General features: G+C 32.5%; 1 pseudogene; it reads right to left on the bottom strand.

Moving 5' to 3' along the window:
- Positions 1–221: 221 nt before the first annotated feature.
- On the bottom strand, positions 222–779 carry LOC120589773 (60S ribosomal protein L17-like; annotated as a pseudogene).
- Between the last annotated feature and the right edge of the window lie 5,827 nt (positions 780–6,606).

The raw sequence follows: 6,606 nt of genomic DNA on the forward strand, positions 1-6,606 counted from the left end.
TTCATATTGTCACAAACAATAAGATTCATTCATTCTTTTTAATGGCCGAGTAATATTTTATTGTATATATGTACTACATCTTCTTTATCTATTAATGGGCACTGAAGTTGCTTCCATATCTTGCTATTGTAAACAATTCTGCAGTGAACATAGAGATGTGTCATTTCATTTTCTTAATGCTGAAAAGTTGTGTTTTTTTGTTGTTGGTTTTTTTACTTTTATTAACATTTATGCTGGGACACAAGTTTTTATTTCTTCAATTTCTTCCACGATGTCTTTTTCTTCCGTGTAACCTCCCCTTCTGGTTTAGGAACAGTTTGCTCTGTTTCAGTGAGGATCATCACAGTGTGTCAGGGAGAGCTCATGTAGGGGTTAATCTGCCTAGGAGCTCTGTAAGTTCTACACCACATCCTGGGAGCTTTGTTTACCTGGATATGCTCGATGACAGAGAATCTGCATCAAAACCCTTACGTCCAGCATTATTCTCTGCATTTTAAGCATATGCGGCAAGAATTCATCACCCTTTTTGGGCCACTGACCCTGTGTCCAGCCCCACTGTTTGGCCTGACCACATTTACCTACTCTACCATTATTACAATTGAATGGCACTCATTGCTTCTGTAAAGTGACATCTTTCAGATACTTGATGGCTTTTTGAATATGCATATTCTTGATGGCCTGGGAAGTTTCATGAGTGTTTTAAAGTGAACACGAAGATTTAAACCTCTTGATTTGCATGATTTTGTGGGGTTTTCTAGGTCAAGTGAATAACGAATCATTTGCAGAGGTAACCTCAGGCCACTTATGGGAAGAGAGCCCAAAGTTTTAAATTTTGATGAAGTCCAATTTATCATTTTTTTAAATTGATCATCCTTTTGGTGTCATATCTTACTAATATTTCCTAATGCAAAATAACAGATATTTTTCTTCTATGTTTTCTTCTATATATTGTATATTTATATCTGTTACATTTAAGTCTATATTCCATTTCAAGTTAATTTTTATGTATGATGTGAAGTAAGAGTCTAGGTTCATTAGTTTTTAAATATAAATATTCAATTGTTTCAGTGCCATTTGTTGAAAAGACTTATTTCTCTACTAAACATGTTGATACCTATTTGCTGAAAATATTTAATGATTTTTCTTATTTTAAAATTGAAATGGTTTGCTTTTCATGTAGTTTATACATTTACATGCTTCAAAATTCCAGAAGCACCTGTCCCAGAAGTACAGAAAAATATATAATGAAAACCTTTTCTCACACTTCCGTCCCCCAAGTATTTAGTTTTCCTCCTCAGAGTCAACAACACTCATCAGATTCTTGTGTGCCTCTAAGAGGTATTTTATGCATGTATAAGCAAATATACTTATATTCTTTTTCCCAGCATGGCTCAATTTTTGTGAATGTTTTAGATTATTGTTTTTAACTGTTTTATTTAAATTATTATCCACTGAGGAGAAAAAATTATTTAAATTAAATTCATCAGTTAAGTTTAATTTCTCCCTAAGAAATGAAATACTAAGTAATAAGATTTTAATTAAATAAATTCTAATTTAATTTCTCCCTAACAAGAAAAGCAATAAGATTTTTTTTAGCTAGAATTGAGCTGGGTGGGGGAACTATTATAATATCTCAGATCCAATTTTTACTTCTTAAAGAGTGATGCCATCTCCATTGAAAATGCATATATTAGATGTTTGAAAAGCATTTATATTCTCTTCATTTTGACTACAAAATTTCATATTTGTCTTTACAATTGAGCTTGTTATTTGTGTGATTCATCTGTGTTTTTAGTTTCGTCTACTTGATCTGTTATTTTTCTAGTATGTAAGTTAAAATCCTCTGCTATGATTGTTCTCAAATCTTTCAGATTTTTGTTTGTATAATTCAAAGGTGGTTGCTAACTCCATAGAAATTTGTGATCACTATATCATTCTGGTAGATTGTAATGGCTATATGTAGTGCTAGATGGGTGCTAGAGTAATCAAGGGGATTACTTCATAAGTTATATAACTGTATAACCATTGTATTGTATACCTGACACTGATATTAAAAATAAATAAATAAATAATAAAAACTGAGTAAAATATGAACTATCTTTGCTACTTTCATATTATTTTGCATTGAATTTTACTTTTGCTAATATTTTGCTATAGTTGCTTTTACTTTTTTGGTAGCATATATTTGGGTTATCTTTTTACATACTTTTATTTTCAACCTTTCTTGGTTATTTTATTTCACATCAAACTTTTAAAATGCAAGTAGCTACTTTAAAAATCCACTATGAGATCCTCTTTTAGTAGATAAGTTTTAGAGGCAGCAAACTGGTTGTCATGCTTTTTGTGGTGTGCACAATGTTTTAAATATCAGTGTAACTAGCCAGATGTTATTGTGTGTGATTTTAGGCAAGTCAGCTAACCTCTGTAAGCTTCGGTTTGTTTCTCTGTTAAAGGAAAACAATAATAATTTTCAACTATCTCACAGGATTAATGTGAGTATTTTGTGGAGAAGTATATGTAAAGCATCTAGCATGGTTTTCCGGCAATGAAGAAAATATTTGTTAAATATTGGCTATAATTACTCTATTTAAAATTATGTAAAAGATAGGGCTTTATTACTGTGAGTCATGGGCTATCACTGGAATCTTTTAAACAAGGAACTGACATCATAAGATCTGCGTTTTAAATACAATTATGGTAACAGCGTGGAAGATGTATTAGAGGAGTGAGACAGAGGTAAAGAACTCACTTAAGCAGTTGCCGTACTATTTTAGGAAAGAGTTGAGGACCTGAACCAAGCCAACAGCTCTTGGAAAAGAAAAGAAGGAATGAAATCAAGAGGTCTTTATATTGTAGACTTGACTGTGCTTGATGCTGGTGTAATAGACATAATTTTAGATGTTCAAGAATCATTTAAATTTGTTCTATCCCAACACAGCTAAAAATAAACTGAATTTCTTGAGATTGGGGATTTTTTTTTCACAGAAAGGGAACAGACTTGGAAATAACTGAAAAGTAAGAGTGATAACTTGATGAAGAATTGTAATATTAGAATTTGTAGTAAAAGAACACAAGTTTCTGGGAATAATAAGCTTTTACCAGACAATGAAGTAACAAGCTACCCTACCTGACATAAACATATTTTAGATATATGGTGATTAAAACTGTAAAATCAGTGTAGGTGAAGACAAGTAGATCAATAAAAAGTAGATCAATTAATGTAGTTTAAAAACGGGCTCTTGGATGTATGGCAATTTAGTATATAATAAAGGTGGCATTTCAATTACTGGGGGCAGGGAAAGGAAAGACTATTCAATGAATGGGATTGAGACATCATTTAAAAAAATATTAAATTAGGTCCTTGCCTCACACCATTTATAAAAAAGTAAGTTCTAGATGAATTGAAGTCTTAACTATTAAGACAAAACAAGACTTTAAAATAATAAGAATATTTATATCCTCCAAATCAAGAAGAAAGGGAGAGAGATGCAAATAGAAAAAGTAGCCAAAAGACATAAATAGACAATTTGTGGAAGAGTCAGTACAAATGGCCAATAAACTTGAAAACATACTTAAGCTTGGGAGGTGCAAAGAATATTTCACTCGCTCATCAGATTGACCAAAAAATTCTATAATAGTAAAAGGTAATGAAGGAGAGTGGGTGCTCTTAAATGCTTTGGATAAGGATGTAAAATTCCAGGGCAATTTGTTGCATCTTTTGAAATTTAAAACTGCAGTAATTTCACTTCCTGCTCTCTTTCTCCTACAGAAGCACAGGGGAACAAGAAGGCATGCCAAGGCTGTGAATTTAGCATTTAACAGCAAAATTTGGGAAACAATTTAAATGTCTATCTAGTTACTTTGTATTAAGTGGCCACCTGTTAAGTGGTGGTGATCTGATTACTCAGTCAGTGGTGAAACCCAACACTTTAATCTGAGATTTGGATCAACCTAACACATTTTCCACTTGTGTTCTTTAGCTATAACCTTGTGAATGAAAAACCTTCTTTAAAATAACAATAAACAATGAAGTACAGAGTTTTAATGGACAATATATATATAAGGAAACTAAAGTGTGAGATATATTTTGCTAAAGCTGATTCATTGGTATATTCCAACCCTTCCCCAATGTGCAGATATCTCTTACACAATTCTTGAGTGACAACTCATTTCTTTTAACTTAGAGTACAAGCTTTTTCAAGGTCTGGCTTATATCCATCGTCCATGCTCTTTTCACTAGTATCTGCTTACAATTAAGCCCAGGACTAGCATTAAATTACTGTTTCTAATGATCCTTTGGCTTTAAGAGTACTTGCAAAAAAAGTTATTTTACAATTCCTAAAATTCCCTTTGCCCTAACAATTTCTCTATTTTCTCTCTTCAGTGAAGAAAAGCAGAGGAAAAACAGCCACTTAATGCATCCATACCTTTTCTAATATAAAACTCTAATTATCTCATCTTCAGCCACAGAAAATGACTCACTTTTCATAAGACTCACGCCAGAGAGGAATGTTATTTAGATTCATATATGTTATTGAATGTAGTTAATTTCTTCTTATCGTTGAGTAGTATTTCCATGTAAGGCTATAACATGTTCATTTATTCTCTCACAAAAGAGAAGAATTGCTATATCAAAAAGTGTAAAGGTGTGTATTTAATTTATACGAAATGGCCAAACAATTTAAATATAATAGTTGAACCATTTTACATGCTCACTAGTAATATATGTGAGATGTAGCTTCCCAGCATACTCACCAGCATGTCATTGTCAGTCTGTATGATTTTAGCTATTTTTGTGGATGTGTAGTGGCAACTCCTAGTGATTTTAATCTGTATCCTCTAGACCAGTGATATTGAATATCTTTTAATTTTGTTATTGGACCTTCAGATATCTTCTTTTTGAAAGTGTCTGTCAAAGTCTTTTGCTCATTTACGTTGGATTGTTTTCTTTTTTTTATTGTTTTGTATATGTTCTTTATAGACATTAAAGTCATTTGTTGCATATATGTATTGCATATATTTTCTCTTAAAGAGGAATTTTTCACTTAAATGGTTAACTTAGTAAACAGCTCTTTGTTCTGCTTGTGTAGATATGCTTGCCAAATAGGCCAAAGGGCAGGGTGACGTCGAAAATAACTAAAGACTCATCCTCCCTTTTGCTCGTTTTGTCTAGATAACAGATGTATTGCCTGAGTTCCTGTCTGAAAATCTCACGCTTTGTGACCCATGGCAACTCCTGAGGTCTGTAACTGCCTGAGGACAAATTAACCAGTCAGCCCATGCCAATTGTAACTGCTCGGACAAGCCCTATAAAAGCAAGGTTGCATCTGAGCCCAGGGCCCAGATCTTCAGAGTGCTAGCTTATCTGGGACTGCTGGCATAATAAACCTGAGTTCTCCAGCTCTCCGAGTGGTGCTTAGTATCTCGCTGGTCTGATTATTCTGCAACACTCCCAGATTGTAGTTTGCCTTTTTATGTTCTTAAAAGTGTCTTGGTGAGCAGCGGTTTTAATTCTGAACAGGACAGGTTTATTATAAAATTTTCTTGTATTTAGTGCTAGTTATGTTCTGTTTAAGAATTTTTGCCCAGAATCACAAAGATATGATTCTTTGTTTTCTTTTAGATAATTTATAATTTTAGGATTTACATTTAGGTTTGTTAAATCTATTGAGTTAATTATTATATATGGCATGAGTTACTATTTTTTCCATATGGATATGTAATTGACCTAGCATCATTTGTTGAAAAGACTTTCCTTTCCACATTGAATTGCATTGGAAAGTTAGTAAAAAAATCATTTGACACTATATATATATAGTGAATATATTTCCAAATTCTCTATTCCTCTCGATTCTCTTCCATTGATCTATATTTTTTCTACCCTTTTGTTAATATTACACTGTCTTAATTACTGTCACTTTATAATAAGTTTAAAAATCTGTTGAGTAGGTCCTCCAACTTTGTACTTCTTTTTCAGGATTGCTTTGCTATTCTAGGTCTTTTATATTTTATATGCATTTTAATATCAGCTTGCTAATTTCTCAGAAAAATGTGTGATGGAAATATTTAATGTGTTACATTAAATATTTAGATCAATTGGGAAGAACTGATAGATTTGCAATACTAAGTACCCAGTGCTGGTACTTAGAGTGAGCAGGTCCATCACTGAGTCTTCCAGTCCAAGAAAATGGTGTCTCGTGTACATATATGTGTGTGAGTAATTTAATTAAGTATTACTTACTTTCTCTCAGCTATGATTTATAGTCTTCAATGTAGAGGTTATTTTTTCATTTTTTGTTAAGTTTATCTCTAGAATATTTTGTGGTTTCTTTGATACTATTGTAAATGGTATTGATTTTTACATTTTTATTTTTCCAAATGTTTGCTGTTAATATACAATTTATATTATAATTTGACACATGCTCAATTTACTTCTTGTATTAAGTAGTTTTTTATAGACTTACTTAAATATTCAATAGAGTCCTTTGCATTCTGAGGCACCACCACAGCACTGTCACTCTTACCTCACTCAGCCAGCTGTGCAGCTGTCCATCAGGAGAACCCAGGAAGCAGAATGCTGGAAACCTCCTAGCGGTGCACCCTTCC

This window comes from Pteropus medius, unplaced genomic scaffold, assembly GCF_902729225.1.
Source record: "Pteropus medius unplaced genomic scaffold, Ma_sr-lr_union100, whole genome shotgun sequence".
Taxonomy (NCBI): Eukaryota; Metazoa; Chordata; class Mammalia; order Chiroptera; family Pteropodidae; genus Pteropus; species Pteropus medius.